The sequence below is a fragment of the Labrus bergylta genome, chromosome 14 (genome assembly GCF_963930695.1).
Source record: "Labrus bergylta chromosome 14, fLabBer1.1, whole genome shotgun sequence".
In the NCBI taxonomy this organism is placed as follows: domain Eukaryota; kingdom Metazoa; phylum Chordata; class Actinopteri; order Labriformes; family Labridae; genus Labrus; species Labrus bergylta.
In genome coordinates this window covers 5,348,850-5,366,368 of record NC_089208.1, presented here as the reverse complement: position 1 = coordinate 5,366,368, position 17,519 = coordinate 5,348,850, and the positions used below count along the sequence as shown (strand labels likewise).

General features: G+C 40.3%; 9 non-coding genes across 9 annotated transcripts; all 9 read right to left on the bottom strand.

Moving 5' to 3' along the window:
- Positions 1-598: 598 nt before the first annotated feature.
- trnay-gua (transfer RNA tyrosine (anticodon GUA)) lies at positions 599-686 on the bottom strand. Its single transcript is given in 2 exon segments — positions 599-634; positions 650-686. It is a non-coding gene; the product is annotated as a tRNA-Tyr (tRNA).
- A 4,218-nt stretch (positions 687-4,904) lies between these two features.
- On the bottom strand, positions 4,905-4,992 carry trnay-gua (transfer RNA tyrosine (anticodon GUA)). Its single transcript is given in 2 exon segments — positions 4,905-4,940; positions 4,956-4,992. It is a non-coding gene; the product is annotated as a tRNA-Tyr (tRNA).
- Positions 4,993-9,627: 4,635 nt separating this feature from the next.
- Positions 9,628-9,715, bottom strand: trnay-gua (transfer RNA tyrosine (anticodon GUA)). Its single transcript is given in 2 exon segments — positions 9,628-9,663; positions 9,679-9,715. It is a non-coding gene; the product is annotated as a tRNA-Tyr (tRNA).
- A 608-nt stretch (positions 9,716-10,323) lies between these two features.
- Positions 10,324-10,411, bottom strand: trnay-gua (transfer RNA tyrosine (anticodon GUA)). The gene is given in 2 exon segments: positions 10,324-10,359; positions 10,375-10,411. It is a non-coding gene; the product is annotated as a tRNA-Tyr (tRNA).
- Positions 10,412-11,381: 970 nt separating this feature from the next.
- On the bottom strand, positions 11,382-11,469 carry trnay-gua (transfer RNA tyrosine (anticodon GUA)). The gene is given in 2 exon segments: positions 11,382-11,417; positions 11,433-11,469. It is a non-coding gene; the product is annotated as a tRNA-Tyr (tRNA).
- A 740-nt stretch (positions 11,470-12,209) lies between these two features.
- Positions 12,210-12,297, bottom strand: trnay-gua (transfer RNA tyrosine (anticodon GUA)). Its single transcript is given in 2 exon segments — positions 12,210-12,245; positions 12,261-12,297. It is a non-coding gene; the product is annotated as a tRNA-Tyr (tRNA).
- A 612-nt stretch (positions 12,298-12,909) lies between these two features.
- trnay-gua (transfer RNA tyrosine (anticodon GUA)) lies at positions 12,910-12,997 on the bottom strand. Its single transcript is given in 2 exon segments — positions 12,910-12,945; positions 12,961-12,997. It is a non-coding gene; the product is annotated as a tRNA-Tyr (tRNA).
- A 1,306-nt stretch (positions 12,998-14,303) lies between these two features.
- trnay-gua (transfer RNA tyrosine (anticodon GUA)) lies at positions 14,304-14,391 on the bottom strand. Its single transcript is given in 2 exon segments — positions 14,304-14,339; positions 14,355-14,391. It is a non-coding gene; the product is annotated as a tRNA-Tyr (tRNA).
- A 1,443-nt stretch (positions 14,392-15,834) lies between these two features.
- Positions 15,835-15,922, bottom strand: trnay-gua (transfer RNA tyrosine (anticodon GUA)). Its single transcript is given in 2 exon segments — positions 15,835-15,870; positions 15,886-15,922. It is a non-coding gene; the product is annotated as a tRNA-Tyr (tRNA).
- Between the last annotated feature and the right edge of the window lie 1,597 nt (positions 15,923-17,519).

Below are 17,519 nucleotides of genomic sequence, written 5' to 3'. Positions count from 1 at the left end.
TTATTTCCAGGGGTGTACATCGACTTTTACAAACAAAAATGACAGGGGACAGGGGACAGGGAACATCCCCCATCACCCCTACCTGAAAGCAAAACTATTTCAATTTGTTTCAAATCGAGATGACAAAGGAACAGACACACAATGATGACAAAATCCCATCATTTCCCATGGATAAAATGAAAGATTTCAAAGCAGCTGACAGGCACATTCCTAATCCATTCAATCAAACCAGGGTTTTTGACATCAACAAAGAACACATCCTTCCAGCCAGAGTTGAACCAGCAACCTAAGGATTTCTGATTTACAACCCTACAGTCCTCTGCACTACCAACTGAGCTATTGAAGGGAACATGCAGTGATTATTTACAGGGGTGTACATCGACTTTTACAAACAAAAATGACAACAAATCATTTCCCCCATCACCCCTACCTGAAAGCAAAACTATCTCAATTTGTTTCAAATTGAAATGACTAAGGAACAGACACACAATGATGACAAAATCCCATCATTTCCCATAGAAAGAATTCAAAGCAGCTGACAGGGACATTCCTAAACCATTCAATCAAAGCAGGCTTTTTGACATCAACAAAGAACACATCCTTCGAGCCGGAATTGAACCAGCGACCTAAGGATTTCTGATTTACAACCCTACAGTCCTCCGCTCTACCAACTGAGCTATCGAAGGGAACATGCAGTGATTATTTACAGGGGTGTACATCGACTTTTACAAACAACAATGACAGCAAATCATTTCCCCCATCAACCCTACCTGAAAGCAAAACTATCTCAATTTGTTTCAAATTGAAATGACTAAGGAACAGACACACAATGATGACAAAATCCCATCATTTCCCATAGAAAGAATTCAAAGCAGCTGACAGGGACATTCCTAATCCATTCAATCAAAGCAGGCTTTTGAACATCAACAAACAACACATCCTTCGAGCTCGAGTTGAACCAGCAACCTAAGGACTTCTGATTTACAACCCTACAGTCCTCCGCTCTACCAACTGAGCTATCAAAGGGAACGTGCAGTGATTATTTACAGGGGTGTACATCGACTTTTACAAACAAAATCCCATCATTTCCCATGGATAAACTGTCAGCTGCTTTGAAATCTTTCAGTTTATCCATGTACACCCCTGTAAATAATCACTGCATGTTCCCTTGATTGGTGATTATTTACAGGGGTGTACATCGACTTTTACAAACAAAAATGACAACAAATCATTTCCCCCATCACCCTTACCTGAAAGCAAAACTATCTCAATTTGTTTCAAATTGAAATGACTAAGGAACAGACACACAACGATGACAAAATCCCATCATTTCCCATTGAAAGATTTCAAAGCAGCTGACAGGGACATTCCTAATCCATTCAATCAAAGCAAGCTTTTTGACATCAACAAAGAACACATCCTTCGAGCCAGAGTTGAACCAGCAACCTAAGGATTTCTGATTTACAACCCTACAGTCCTCCACTCTACCAACTGAGCTATCGAAGGGAACATGCAGTGATTATTTACAGGGGTGTACATCGACTTTTACAAACAAAAATGACAACAAATCATTTCCCCCATCACCCCTACCTGAAAGCAAAACTATTTCAATTTGTTTCAAATCGAGATGACAAAGGAACAGACACACAATGATGACAAAATCCCATCATTTCCCATAGAAAGAATTCAAAGCAGCTGACAGGGACATTCCTAATCCATTCAATCAAAGCAGGCTTTTGAACATCAACAAACAACACATCCTTCAAGCTAAAGTTGAACCAGCAACCTAAAGACTTCCGATTTACAACCCTACAGTCCTCCGCTCTACCAACTGAGCTATCAAAGGGAACGTGCAGTGATTATTTACAGGGGTGTACATCGACTTTTACAAACAAAATCCCATCATTTCCCATGGATAAACTGTCAGCTGCTTTGAAATCTTTCAGTTTATCCATGTACACCCCTGTAAATAATCACTGCATGTTCCCTTGATTGGTGATTATTTACAGGGGTGTACATCGACTTTTACAAACAAAAATGACAACAAATCATTTCCCCCATCAACCCTACCTGAAAGCAAAACTATCTCAATTTGTTTCAAATTGAAATGACAAAGGAACAGAAACACAATGATGACAAAATCCCATCATTTCCCATAGAAAGAATTCAAAGCAGCTGACAGGGACATTCCTAATCCATTCAATCAAAGCAGGCTTTTGAACAACACCAAACAACACATCCTTCGAGCTCGAGTTGAACCAGCAACCTAAGGACTTCCGATTTACAACCCTACAGTCCTCCGCTCTACCAACTGAGCTATCAAAGGGAACGTGCAGTGATTATTTACAGGGGTGTACATCGACTTTTACAAACAAAATCCCATCATTTCCCATGGATAAACTGTCAGCTGCTTTGAAATCTTTCAGTTTATCCATGGGAAATGATGGGATTTTGTTTGTAAAAGTCGATGTACACCCCTGTAAATAATCACTGCATGTTCCCTTGATTGGTGATTATTTACAGGGGTGTACATCGACATTTACAAACAAAAATAACAACAAATCATTTCCCCCATCACCCCTACCTGAAAGCAAAACTATCTCAATTTGTTTCAAATCGAAATGACAAAGGAACAGACACACAATGATGACAAAATCCCATCATTTCCCATGGATAAACTGAAAGATTTCTGATTTACAACCCTACAGTCCTCCGCTCTACCAACTGAGCTATCGAAGGGAGCATGCAGTGATTATTTACAGGGGTGTACATCGACTTCTACAAACAAAAATGACAACAAATCATTTCCCCCATCACCCCTACCTGAAAGCAAAACTATCTCAATTTGTTTCAAATTGAAATGACTAAGGAACAGACACACAATGATGACAAAATCCCATCATTTCCCATAGAAAGAATTCAAAGCAGCTGACAGGGACATTCCTAATCCATTCAATCAAAGCAGGCTTTTTGACATCAACAAAGAACACATTCTTCGAGCCAGAGTTGAACCAGCGACCTAAGGATTTCTGATATACAACCCTACAGTCCTCTGCGCTACCAACTGAGCTATCGAATACAACATGCAGTGATTATTTCCAGGGGTGTACATCGACTTTTACAAACAAAAATGACAACAAATCATTTCCCCCATCAACCCTACCTGAAAGCAAAACTATCTCAATTTGTTTCAAATTGAAATGACAAAGGAACAGAAACACAATGATGACAAAATCCCATCATTTCCCATAGAAAGAATTCAAAGCAGCTGACAGGGACATTCCTAATCCATTCAATCAAAGCAGGCTTTTGAACAACACCAAACAACACATCCTTCGAGCTCGAGTTGAACCAGCAACCTAAGGACTTCCGATTTACAACCCTACAGTCCTCCGCTCTACCAACTGAGCTATCAAAGGGAACGTGCAGTGATTATTTACAGGGGTGTACATCGACTTTTACAAACAAAATCCCATCATTTCCCATGGATAAACTGTCAGCTGCTTTGAAATCTTTCAGTTTATCCATGGGAAATGATGGGATTTTGTTTGTAAAAGTCGATGTACACCCCTGTAAATAATCACTGCATGTTCCCTTGATTGGTGATTATTTACAGGGGTGTACATCGACATTTACAAACAAAAATAACAACAAATCATTTCCCCCATCACCCCTACCTGAAAGCAAAACTATCTCAATTTGTTTCAAATCGAAATGACAAAGGAACAGACACACAATGATGACAAAATCCCATCATTTCCCATGGATAAACTGAAAGATTTCTGATTTACAACCCTACAGTCCTCCGCTCTACCAACTGAGCTATCGAAGGGAGCATGCAGTGATTATTTACAGGGGTGTACATCGACTTCTACAAACAAAAATGACAACAAATCATTTCCCCCATCACCCCTACCTGAAAGCAAAACTATCTCAATTTGTTTCAAATTGAAATGACTAAGGAACAGACACACAATGATGACAAAATCCCATCATTTCCCATAGAAAGAATTCAAAGCAGCTGACAGGGACACTCCTAATCCATTCAATCAAAGCAGGCTTTTTGACATCAACAAAGAACACATTCTTCGAGCCAGAGTTGAACCAGCGACCTAAGGATTTCTGATATACAACCCTACAGTCCTCTGCGCTACCAACTGAGCTATCGAATACAACATGCAGTGATTATTTCCAGGGGTGTACATCGACTTTTACAAACAAAAATGACAACAAATCATTTCCCCCATCACCCCTACCTGAAAGCAAAACTATTTCAATTTGTTTCAAATTGAAATGACTAAGGAACAGACACACAATGATGACAAAATCCCATCATTTCCCATAGAAAGAATTCAAAGCAGCTGACAGGGACATTCCTAATCCATTCAATCAAAGCAGGCTTTTGAACATCAACAAACAACACATCCTTCGAGCTCGAGTTGAACCAGCAACCTAAGGACTTCTGATTTACAACCCTACAGTCCTCCACTCTACCAACTGAGCTATCAAAGGGAACGTGCAGTGATTATTTACAGGGGTGTACATCGACTTTTACAAACAAAATCCCATCATTTCCCATGGATAAACTGTCAGCTGCTTTGAAATCTTTCAGTTTATCCATGTACACCCCTGTAAATAATCACTGCATGTTCCCTTGATTGGTGATTATTTACAGGGGTGTACATCGACTTTTACAAACAAAAATGACAACAAATCATTTCCCCCATCACCCTTACCTGAAAGCAAAACTATTTCAATTTGTTTCAAATCGAAATGACAAAGGAACAGACACACAATGATGACAAAATCCCATCATTTCCCATAGAAAGATTTCAAAGCAGCTGACAGGCACATTCCTAATCCATTCAATCAAAGCAAGCTTTTTGACATCAACAAAGAACACATCCTTCAAGCCGGAGTTGAACCAGCGACCTAAGGATTTCTGATTTACCACCCTACAGTCCTCCGCTCTACCAACTGAGCTATCGAAGGGAACATGCAGTGATTATTTACAGGGGTGTACATCCACATTTACAGACAAAAATGACAACAAATCATTTCCCCCATCACCCCTACCTGAAAGCAAAACTATTTCAATTTGTTTCAAATCGAGATGACAAAGGAACAGACACACAATGATGACAAAATCCCATCATTTCCCATGGATAAACTGAAAGATTTCAAAGCAGCTGACAGGCACATTCCTAATCCATTCAATCAAAGCAGGCTTATTGACATCAAGAAAGAACACATCCTTTGAGCCGGAGTTGAACCAGCGACCTAAGGATTTCTAATTTACAACCCTACAGTCCTCTACTCTACCAACAGAGCTATTGAAGGGAACATGCAGTGATTATTTACAGGGGTGTACATCGACTTTTACAAACAAAAATGACAGGGGACAGGGGACAGGGAACATCCCCCATCACCCCTACCTGAAAGCAAAACTATTTCAATTTGTTTCAAATCGAAATGACTTTTACAAACAAAAATGACAACAAATCATTTCCCCCATCACCCCTACCTGAAAGCAAAACTATCTTAATTTGTTTCAAATTGAAATGACTAAGGAACAGACACACAATGATGACAAAATCCCATCATTTCCCGTAGAAAGAATTCAGAGCAGCTGACAGGGACATTCCTAATCCATTCAATCAAAGCAGGCTTTTGAACATCAACAAACAACACATCCTTCGAGCTCGAGTTGAACCAGCAACCTAAGGACTTCTGATTTACAACCCTACAGTCCTCCGCTCTACCAACTGAGCTATCAAAGGGAACGTGCAGTGATTATTTACAGGGGTGTACATCGACTTTTACAAACAAAATCCCATCATTTCCCATGGATAAACTGTCAGCTGCTTTGAAATCTTTCAGTTTATCCATGTACACCCCTGTAAAAAATCACTGCATGTTCCCTTGATTGGTGATTATTTACAGGGGTGTACATCGACTTTTACAAACAAAAATGACAACAAATCATTTCCCCCATCACCCCTACCTGAAAGCAAAACTATCTCAATTTGTTTCAAATTGAAATGACTAAGGAACAGACACACAATGATGACAAAATCCCATCATTTCCCATAGAAAGAATTCAAAGCAGCTGACAGGCACATTCCTAATCCATTCGATCAAACCAGGCTTATTGACATCAACAAAGAACACATCCTTCGAGCCGGAGTTGATCCAGCGACCTAAGGACTTCTGATTTACAGCCCTACAGTCCTCCTCTCTACCAACTGAGCTATCGAAGGGAACATGCAGTGATTATTTACAGGGGTGAACATAGACTTTTACAAACAAAAATGACAGGGGACAGGGGACAGGGAACATCCCCCATCACCCCTACCTGAAAGCAAAACTATTTCAATTTGTTTCAAATCGAAATGACAAAGGAACAGACACACAATGATGACAAAATCCCATCATTTCCCATAGAAAGAATTCAAAGCAGCTGACAGGCACATTCCTAATCCATTCAATCAAACCAGGCTTTTGGACATCAACAAACAACACATCCTTCGAGCTCAAGTTCAACCAGCGACCTAAGGATTTCTGATTTACAACCCTACAGTCCTCCACTCTACCAACTGAGCTATCGAAGAAAACATGCAGTGATTATTTACAGGGGTGTACATCCACATTTACAAACAAAAATGACAACAAATCATTTCCCCCATCACCCCTACCTGAAAGCAAAACTATTTCAATTTGTTTCAAATCGAGATGACAAAGGAACACACAATGATGACAAAATCCCATCATTTCCCATGGATAAACTGAAAGATTTCAAAGCAGCTGACAGGCACATTCCTAATCCGTTCAATCAAAGCAGGCTTATTGACATCAACAAACAACACATCCTTCGAGCTCAAGTTCAACCAGCGACCTAAGGATTTCTGATTTACAACCCTACAGTCCTCCACTCTACCAACTGAGCTATCGAAGAAAACATGCAGTGATTATTTACAAGGGTGTACATCGACTTTTACAAACAAAAATGACAACAAATCATTTCCCCCATCACCCCTACCTGAAAGCAAAACTATCTCAATTTGTTTCAAATTGAAATGACTAAGGAACAGACACACAATGATGACAAAATCTCATTATTTCCCATAGAAAGAATTCAAAGCAGCTGACAGGGACATTCCTAATCCATTCAATCAAAGCAGGCTTTTTGACATCAACAAAGAACACATCCTTTGAGCCGGAGTTGAACCAGCGACCTAAGGATTTCTGATTTACAACCCTACAGTCCTCCGCTCTACCAACTGAGCTATTGAAGGGAACATGCAGTGATTATTTACAGGGGTGTACATCGACTTTTACAAACAAAAATGACAACAAATCATTTCCCCCATCACCCCTACCTGAAAGCAAAACTATTTCAATTTGTTTCAAATCGAAATGACAAAGGAACAGACACACAATGATGACAAAATCCCATCATTTCCCATGGATAAACTGAAAGATTTCAGAGCAGCTGACAGGCACATTCCTAATCCATTCAATCAAACCAGGCTTTTGGACATCAACAAACAACACATCCTTCAAGCTCAAGTTCAACCAGCGACCTAAGGATTTCTGATTTACAACCCTACAGTCCTCCGCTCTACCAACTGAGCTATCGAAGGGAACATGCAGTGATTATTTACAGGGGTGTACATCCACATTTACAAACAAAAATGACAACAAATCATTTCCCCCATCACCCCTACCTGAAAGCAAAACTATTTCAATTTGTTTCAAATCGAGATGACAAAGGAACAGACACACAATGATGACAAAATCTCATTATTTCCCATAGAAAGAATTCAAAGCAGCTGACAGGGACATTCCTAATCCATTCAATCAAAGCAGGCTTTTTGACATCAACAAAGAACACATCCTTTGAGCTGGAGTTGAACCAGCGACCTAAGGATTTCTGATTTACAAGCCTACAGTCCTCCGCTCTACCAACTGAGCTATTGAAGGGAACATGCAGTGATTATTTACAGGGGTGTACATCGACTTTTACAAACAAAAATGACAACAAATCATTTCCCCCATCACCCCTACCTGAAAGCAAAACTATTTCAATTTGTTTCAAATCGAAATGACAAAGGAACAGACACACAATGATGACAAAATCCGATCATTTCCCATGGATAAACTGAAAGATTTCAGAGCAGCTGACAGGCACATTCCTAATCCATTCAATCAAACCAGGCTTTTGGACATCAACAAACAACACATCCTTCAAGCTCAAGTTCAACCAGCGACCTAAGGATTTCTGATTTACAACCCTACAGTCCTCCGCTCTACCAACTGAGCTATCGAAGGGAACATGCAGTGATTATTTACAGGGGTGTACATCCACATTTACAAACAAAAATGACAACAAATCATTTCCCCCATCACCCCTACCTGAAAGCAAAACTATTTCAATTTGTTTCAAATCGAGATGACAAAGGAACAGACACACAATGATGACAAAATCCCATCATTTCCCATGGATAAACTGAAAGATTTCAAAGCAGCTGACAGACACATTCTTAATCCATTCAATCAAACCAGGCTTTTTGACATCAACAAAGAACACATCCTTCAAGCCAGAGTTGAACCAGCAACCTAAGGATTTCTGACTCACAACCCTACAGCCCTCTGCGCTACCAACTGAGCTATCGAAGGGAACATGCAGTGATTATTTACAGGGGTGTACATCGACTTTTACAAACAAAAATGACAACAAATCATTTCCCCCATCACCCCTACCTGAAAGCAAAACTATCTCAATTTGTTTCAAATTGAAATGACTAAGGAACAGACACACAATGATGACAAAATCTCATTATTTCCCATAGAAAGAATTCAAAGCAGCTGACAGGGACATTCCTAATCCATTCAATCAAAGCAGGCTTTTTGACATCAACAAAGAACACATCCTTTGAGCCGGAGTTGAACCAGCGACCTAAGGATTTCTGATTTACAACCCTACAGTCCTCCGCTCTACCAACTGAGCTATTGAAGGGAACATGCAGTGTTTATTTACAGGGGTGTACATCGACTTTTACAAACAAAAATGACAACAAATCATTTCCCCCATCACCCCTACCTGAAAGCAAAACTATTTCAATTTGTTTCAAATCGAAATGACAAAGGAACAGACACACAATGATGACAAAATCCCATCATTTCCCATGGATAAACTGAAAGATTTCAGAGCAGCTGACAGGCACATTCCTAATCCATTCAATCAAACCAGGCTTTTGGACATCAACAAACAACACATCCTTCAAGCTCAAGTTCAACCAGCGACCTAAGGATTTCTGATTTACAACCCTACAGTCCTCCGCTCTACCAACTGAGCTATCGAAGGGAACATGCAGTGATTATTTACAGGGGTGTACATCCACATTTACAAACAAAAATGACAACAAATCATTTCCCCCATCACCCCTACCTGAAAGCAAAACTATTTCAATTTGTTTCAAATCGAGATGACAAAGGAACAGACACACAATGATGACAAAATCCCATCATTTCCCATGGATAAGCTGAAAGATTTCAAAGCAGCTGACAGGCACATTCCTAATCCATTCAATCAAAGCAAGCTTATTGACATCAACAAAGAACACATCCTTCGAGCCGGAGTTGAACCAGCGACCTAAGGATTTCTGATTTACAACCCTACAGTCCTCCGCTCTACCAACTGAGCTATTGAAGGGAACATGCAGTGTTTATTTACAGGGGTGTACATCGACTTTTACAAACAAAAATGACAACAAATCATTTCCCCCATCACCCCTACCTGAAAGCAAAACTATTTCAATTTGTTTCAAATCGAAATGACAAAGGAACAGACACACAATGATGACAAAATCCCATCATTTCCCATGGATAAACTGAAAGATTTCAGAGCAGCTGACAGGCACATTCCTAATCCATTCAATCAAACCAGGCTTTTGGACATCAACAAACAACACATCCTTCAAGCTCAAGTTCAACCAGCGACCTAAGGATTTCTGATTTACAACCCTACAGTCCTCCGCTCTACCAACTGAGCTATCGAAGGGAACATGCAGTGATTATTTACAGGGGTGTACATCCACATTTACAAACAAAAATGACAACAAATCATTTCCCCCATCACCCCTACCTGAAAGCAAAACTATTTCAATTTGTTTCAAATCGAGATGACAAAGGAACAGACACACAATGATGACAAAATCCCATCATTTCCCATGGATAAGCTGAAAGATTTCAAAGCAGCTGACAGGCACATTCCTAATCCATTCAATCAAAGCAAGCTTATTGACATCAACAAAGAACACATCCTTCGAGCCGGAGTTGAACCAGCGACCTAAGGATTTCTGATTTACAACCCTACAGTCCTCCGCTCTACCAACTGAGCTATCGAAGGGAACATGCAGTGACTATTTCCAGGGGTGTACATCGACTTTTACAAACAAAAATGACAGGGGACAGGGCACAGGGAACATCCCCCATCACCCCTACCTGAAAGCAAAACTATTTCAATTTGTTTCAAATCGAAATGACAAAGGAACAGACACACAATGATGACAAAATCCCATCATTTCCCATGGATAAACTGAAAGATTTCAAAGCAGCTGACAGGCACATTCCTAATCCATTCAATCAAAGCAGGCTTTTGGACATCCACAAACAACACATCCTTTGAGCTCAAGTTCAACCAGCGACCTAAAGATTTCTGATTTACAACCCTACAGTCCTCCACTCTACCAACTGAGCTATCGAAGGGAACATGCAGTGATTATTTCCAGGGGTGTACATCGACTTTTACAAACAAAAATGACAGGGGACAGGGGACAGGGAACATCCCCCATCACCCCTACCTGAAAGCAAAACTATTTCAATTTGTTTCAAATCGAAATGACAAAGGAACAGACACACAATGATGACAAAATCCCATCATTTCCCATGGATAAACTGAAAGATTTCAAAGCAGCTGACAGGCACATTCCTAATCCATTCAATCAAAGCAGGCTTTTGGACATCAACAAACAACACATCCTTCGAGCTCAAGTTCAACCAGCGACCTAAGGATTTCTGATTTACAACCCTACAGTCCTCCGCTCTACCAACTGAGCTATCGAAGGGAACATGCAGTGATTATTTACAGGGGTGTACATCCACATTTACAAACAAAAATGACAACAAATCATTTCCCCCATCACCCCTACCTGAAAGCAAAACTATCTCAATTTGTTTCAAATTGAAATGACTAAGGAACAGACACAGAATGATGACAAAATCCCATCATTTCCCATAGAAAGAATTCAAAGCAGCTGACAGGGACATTCCTAATCCATTCAATCAAAGCAGGCTTTTTGACATCAACAAAGAACACATCCTTCAAGCCGGAGTTGAACCAGCGACCTAAGGATTTCTGATTTACAACCCTACAGTCCTCCGCTCTACCAACTGAGCTATCGAAGGGAACATGCAGTGATTATTTACAGGGGTGTACATCGACTTTTACAAACAAAAATGACAACAAATCATTTCCCCCATCACCCCTACCTGAAAGCAAAACTATTTCAATTCGTTTCAAATCGAAATGACAAAGGAACAGACACACAATGATGACAAAATCCCATCATTTCCCATGGATAAACTGAAAGATTTCAAAGCAGCTGACAGGCACATTCCTAATCCATTCAATCAAACCAGGCTTTTGAACATCAACAAGCAACACATCCTTCGAGCTCGAGTTGAACCATCAACCTAAGGACTTCTGATTTACAACCCTACAGTCCTCCGCTCTACCAACTGAGCTATCAAAGGGAACGTGCAGTGATTATTTACAGGGGTGTACATCGACTTTTACAAACAAAATCCCATCATTTCCCATGGATAAACTGTCAGCTGCTTTGAAATCTTTCAGTTTATCCATGTACACCCCTGTAAATAATCACTGCATGTTCCCTTGATTGGTGATTATTTACAGGGGTGTACATCGACTTTTACAAACAAAAATGACAACAAATCATTTCCCCCATCACCCCTACCTGAAAGCAAAACTATTTCAATTTGTTTCAAATCGAAATGACAAAGGAACAGACACACAATGATGACAAAATCCCATCATTTCCCATAGAAAGATTTCAAAGCAGCTGACAGGGACATTCCTAATCCATTCAATCAAAGCAAGCTTTTTGACATCAACAAAGAACACATCCTTCGAGCCGGAGTTGAACCAGCGACCTAAGGATTTCTGATTTACAACCCTACAGTCCTCCACTCTACCAACTGAGCTATCGAAGGGAACATGCAGTGATTATTTATAGGGGTGTACATCGACTTTTACAAACAAAAATGACAGGGGACAGGGAACATCCCCCATCACCCCTACCTGAAAGCAAAACTATTTCAATTTGTTTCAAATCGAAATGACAAAGGAACAGACACACAATGATGACAAAATCCCATCATTTCCCATGGATAAACTGAAAGATTTCAAAGCAGCTGACAGGCACATACCTAATCCATTCAATCAAACCTGGCTTTTGGACATCAACAAACAACACATCCTTCGAGCTCAAGTTCAAACAGCGACCTAAGGATTTCTGATTTACAACCCTACAGTCCTCCGCTCTACCAACTGAGCTATCGAAGGGAACATGCAGTGATTATTTACAGGGGTGTACATCCACATTTACAAACAAAAATGACAACAAATCATTTCCCCCATCACCCCTGCCTGAAAGCAAAACTATTTCAATTTGTTTCAAATCGAGATGACAAAGGAACAGACACACAATGATGACAAAATCCCATCATTTCCCATGGATAAACTGAAAGATTTCAAAGCAGCTGACAGGCACATTCCTAATCCATTCAATCAAAGCAGGCTTATTGACATCAACAAAGAACACATCCTTCGAGCCGGAGTTGAACCAGCGACCTAAGGATTTCTGATTTACAGCTCTACAGTCCTCCGCTCTACCAACTGAGCTATCGAAGGGAACATGCAGTGATTATTTCCAGGGTTGTACATCGACTTTTACAAACAAAAATGACAGGGGACAGGGGACAGGGAACATCCCCCATCACCCCTACCTGAAAGCAAAACTATTTCAATTTGTTTCAAATCGAGATGACAAAGGAACAGACACACAATGATGACAAAATCCCATCATTTCCCATGGATAAACTGAAAGATTTCAAAGCAGCTGACAGGCACATTCCTAATCCATTCAATCAAACCAGGCTTTTTGACATCAACAAAGAACACATCCTTCGAGCCACAGTTGAACCAGCAACGTAAGGATTTCTGATTTACAACCCTACAGTCCTCTGAGCTATCGAAGGGAACATGCAGTGATTATTTACAGGGGTGTACATCGACTTTTACAAACAAAAATGACAACAAATCATTTCCCCCATCACCCCTACCTGAAAGCAAAACTATCTCAATTTGTTTCAAATTGAAATGACTAAGGAACAGACACACAATGATGACAAAATCCCATCATTTCCCATAGAAAGAATTCAAAGCAGCTGACAGGGACATTCCTAATCCATTCAATCAAAGCAGGCTTTTTGACATCAACAAAGAACACATCCTTCGAGCCGGAGTTGAACCAGTGACTTAAGGATTTCTGATTTACAACCCTACAGTCCTCCGCTCTACCAACTGAGCTATCGAAGGGAACATGCAGTGATTATTTACAGGGGTGTACATCGACTTTTACAAACAAAAATGACAACAAATCATTTCCCCCATCACCCCTACCTGAAAGCAAAACTCTCTCAATTTGTTTCAAATTGAAATGACTAAGGAACAGACACACAATGATGACAAAATCCCATCATTTCCCATGGATAAACTGAAAGATTTCAAAGCAGCTGACAGGCACATTCCTAATCCATTCAATCAAACCAGGCTTTTGAACATCAACAAACAACACATCCTTCGAGCTCGAGTTGAACCAGCAACCTAAGGACTTCTGATTTACAACCCTACAGTCCTCCGCTCTACCAACTGAGCTATCAAAGGGAACATGCAGTGACTATTTCCAGGGGTGTACATCGACTTTTACAAACAAAAATGACAGGGGACAGGGCACAGGGAACATCCCCCATCACCCCTACCTGAAAGCAAAACTATTTCAATTTGTTTCAAATCGAAATGACAAAGGAACAGACACACAATGATGACAAAATCCCATCATTTCCCATGGATAAACTGAAAGATTTCAAAGCAGCTGACAGACACATTCCTAATCCATTCAATCAAAGCAGGCTTATTGACATCAACAAAGAACACATCCTTCGAGCCGGAGTTGAACCAGCGACCTAAGGATTTCTGATTTACAGCTCTACAGTCCTCCGCTCTACCAACTGAGCTATCGAAGGGAACATGCAGTGATTATTTCCAGGGGTGTACATCGACTTTTACAAACAAAAATGACAGGGGACAGGGGACAGGGAACATCCCCCATCACCCCTACCTGAAAGCAAAACTATTTCAATTTGTTTCAAATCGAGATGACAAAGGAACAGACACACAATGATGACAAAATCCCATCATTTCCCATGGATAAACTGAAAGATTTCAAAGCAGCTGACAGGCACATTCCTAATCCATTCAATCAAACCAGGCTTTTTGACATCAACAAAGAACACATCCTTCGAGCCAGAGATGAACCAGCAACGTAAGGATTTCTGATTTACAACCCTACAGTCCTCTGAGCTATCGAAGGGAACATGCAGTGATTATTTACAGGGGTGTACATCGACTTTTACAAACAAAAATGACAACAAATCATTTCCCCCATCACCCCTACCTGAAAGCAAAACTATTTCAATTTGTTTCAAATCGAGATGACAAAGGAACAGACACACAATGATGACAAAATCCCATCATTTCCCATGGATAAACTGAAAGATTTCAAAGCAGCTGACAGACACATTCTTAATCCATTCAATCAAACCAGGCTTTTTGACATCAACAAAGAACACATCCTTCAAGCCAGAGTTGAACCAGCAACCTAAGGATTTCTGACTTACAACCCTACAGCCCTCTGCGCTACCAACTGAGCTATCGAAGGGAACATGCAGTGATTATTTACAGGGGTGTACATCGACTTTTACAAACAAAAATGACAACAAATCATTTCCCCCATCACCCCTACCTGAAAGCAAAACTCTCTCAATTTGTTTCAAATTGAAATGACTAAGGAACAGACACACAATGATGACAAAATCCCATCATTTCCCATGGATAAACTGAAAGATTTCAAAGCAGCTGACAGGCACATTCCTAATCCATTCAATCAAACCAGGCTTTTGAACATCAACAAACAACACATCCTTCGAGCTCGAGTTGAACCAGCAACCTAAGGACTTCTGATTTACAACCCTACAGTCCTCCGCTCTACCAACTGAGCTATCAAAGGGAACGTGCAGTGATTATTTACAGGGGTGTACATCGACTTTTACAAACAAAATCCCATCATTTCCCATGGATAAACTGTCAGCTGCTTTGAAATCTTTCAGTTTATCCATGTACACCCCTGTAAATAATCACTGCATGTTCCCTTGATTGGTGATTATTTACAGGGGTGTACATCGACTTTTACAAACAAAAATGACAACAAATCATTTCCCCCATCACCCCTACCTGAAAGCAAAACTCTCTCAATTTGTTTCAAATTGAAATGACTAAGGAACAGACACACAATGATGACAAAATCCCATCATTTCCCATGGATAAGCTGAAAGATTTCAAAGCAGCTGACAGGCACATTCCTAATCCATTCAATCAAAGCAGGCTTATTGACATCAACAAAGAACACATCCTTCGAGCCGGAGTTGAACCAGCGACCTAAGGATTTCTAATTTACAACCCTACAGTCCTCCGCTCTACCATCTGAGCTATCGAAGGGAACATGCAGTGACTATTTCCAGGGGTGTACATCGACTTTTACAAACAAAAATGACAGGGGACAGGGCACAGGGAACATCCCCCATCACCCCTACCTGAAAGCAAAACTATTTCAATTTGTTTCAAATCGAAATGACAAAGGAACAGACACACAATGATGACAAAATCCCATCATTTCCCATAGAAAGAATTCAAAGCAGCTGACAGGGACATTCCTAATCCATTCAATCAAAGCAGGCTTTTTGACATCAACAAAGAACACATCCTTTGAGCCGGAGTTGAACCAGCGACCTAAGGATTTCTGATTTACAACCCTACAGTCCTCCGCTCTACCAACTGAGCTATTGAAGGGAACATGCAGTAATTATTTACAGGGGTGTACATCGACTTTTACAAACAAAAATGACAACAAATCATTTCCCCCATCACCCCTACCTGAAAGCAAAACTATTTCAATTTGTTTCAAATCGAAATGACAAAGGAACAGACACACAATGATGACAAAATCCCATCATTTCCCATGGATAAACTGAAAGATTTCAGAGCAGCTGACAGGCACATTCCTAATCCATTCAATCAAACCAGGCTTTTGGACATCAACAAACAACACATCCTTCAAGCTCAAGTTGAACCAGCGACCTAAGGATTTCTGATTTACAACCCTACAGTCCTCCGCTCTACCAACTGAGCTATCGAAGGGAACATGCAGTGATTATTTACAGGGGTGTACATCCACATTTACAAACAAAAATGACAACAAATCATTTCCCCCATCACCCCTACCTGAAAGCAAAACTATTTCAATTTGTTTCAAATCGAGATGACAAAGGAACAGACACACAATGATGACAAAATCTCATTATTTCCCATAGAAAGAATTCAAAGCAGCTGACAGGGACATTCCTAATCCATTCAATCAAAGCAGGCTTTTTGACATCAACAAAGAACACATCCTTTGAGCCGGAGTTGAACCAGCGACCTAAGGATTTCTGATTTACAACCCTACAGTCCTCCGCTCTACCAACTGAGCTATTGAAGGGAACATGCAGTGATTATTTACAGGGGTGTACATCGACTTTTACAAACAAAAATGACAACAAATCATTTCCCCCATCACCCCTACCTGAAAGCAAAACTATTTCAATTTGTTTCAAATCGAAATGACAAAGGAACAGACACACAATGATGACAAAATCCCATCATTTCCCATGGATAAACTGAAAGATTTCAGAGCAGCTGACAGGCACATTCCTAATCCATTCAATCAAACCAGGCTTTTGGACATCAACAAAGAACACATCCTTCAAGCTCAAGTTCAACCAGCGACCTAAGGATTTCTGATTTACAACCCTACAGTCCTCCGCTCTACCAACTGAGCTATCGAAGGGAACATGCAGTGATTATTTACAGGGGTGTACATCCACATTTACAAACAAAAATGACAACAAATCATTTCCCCCATCACCCCTACCTGAAAGCAAAACTATTTCAATTTGTTTCAAATCGAGATGACAAAGGAACAGACACACAATGATGACAAAATCCCATCATTTCCCATGGATAAACTGAAAGATTTCAAAGCAGCTGACAGACACAT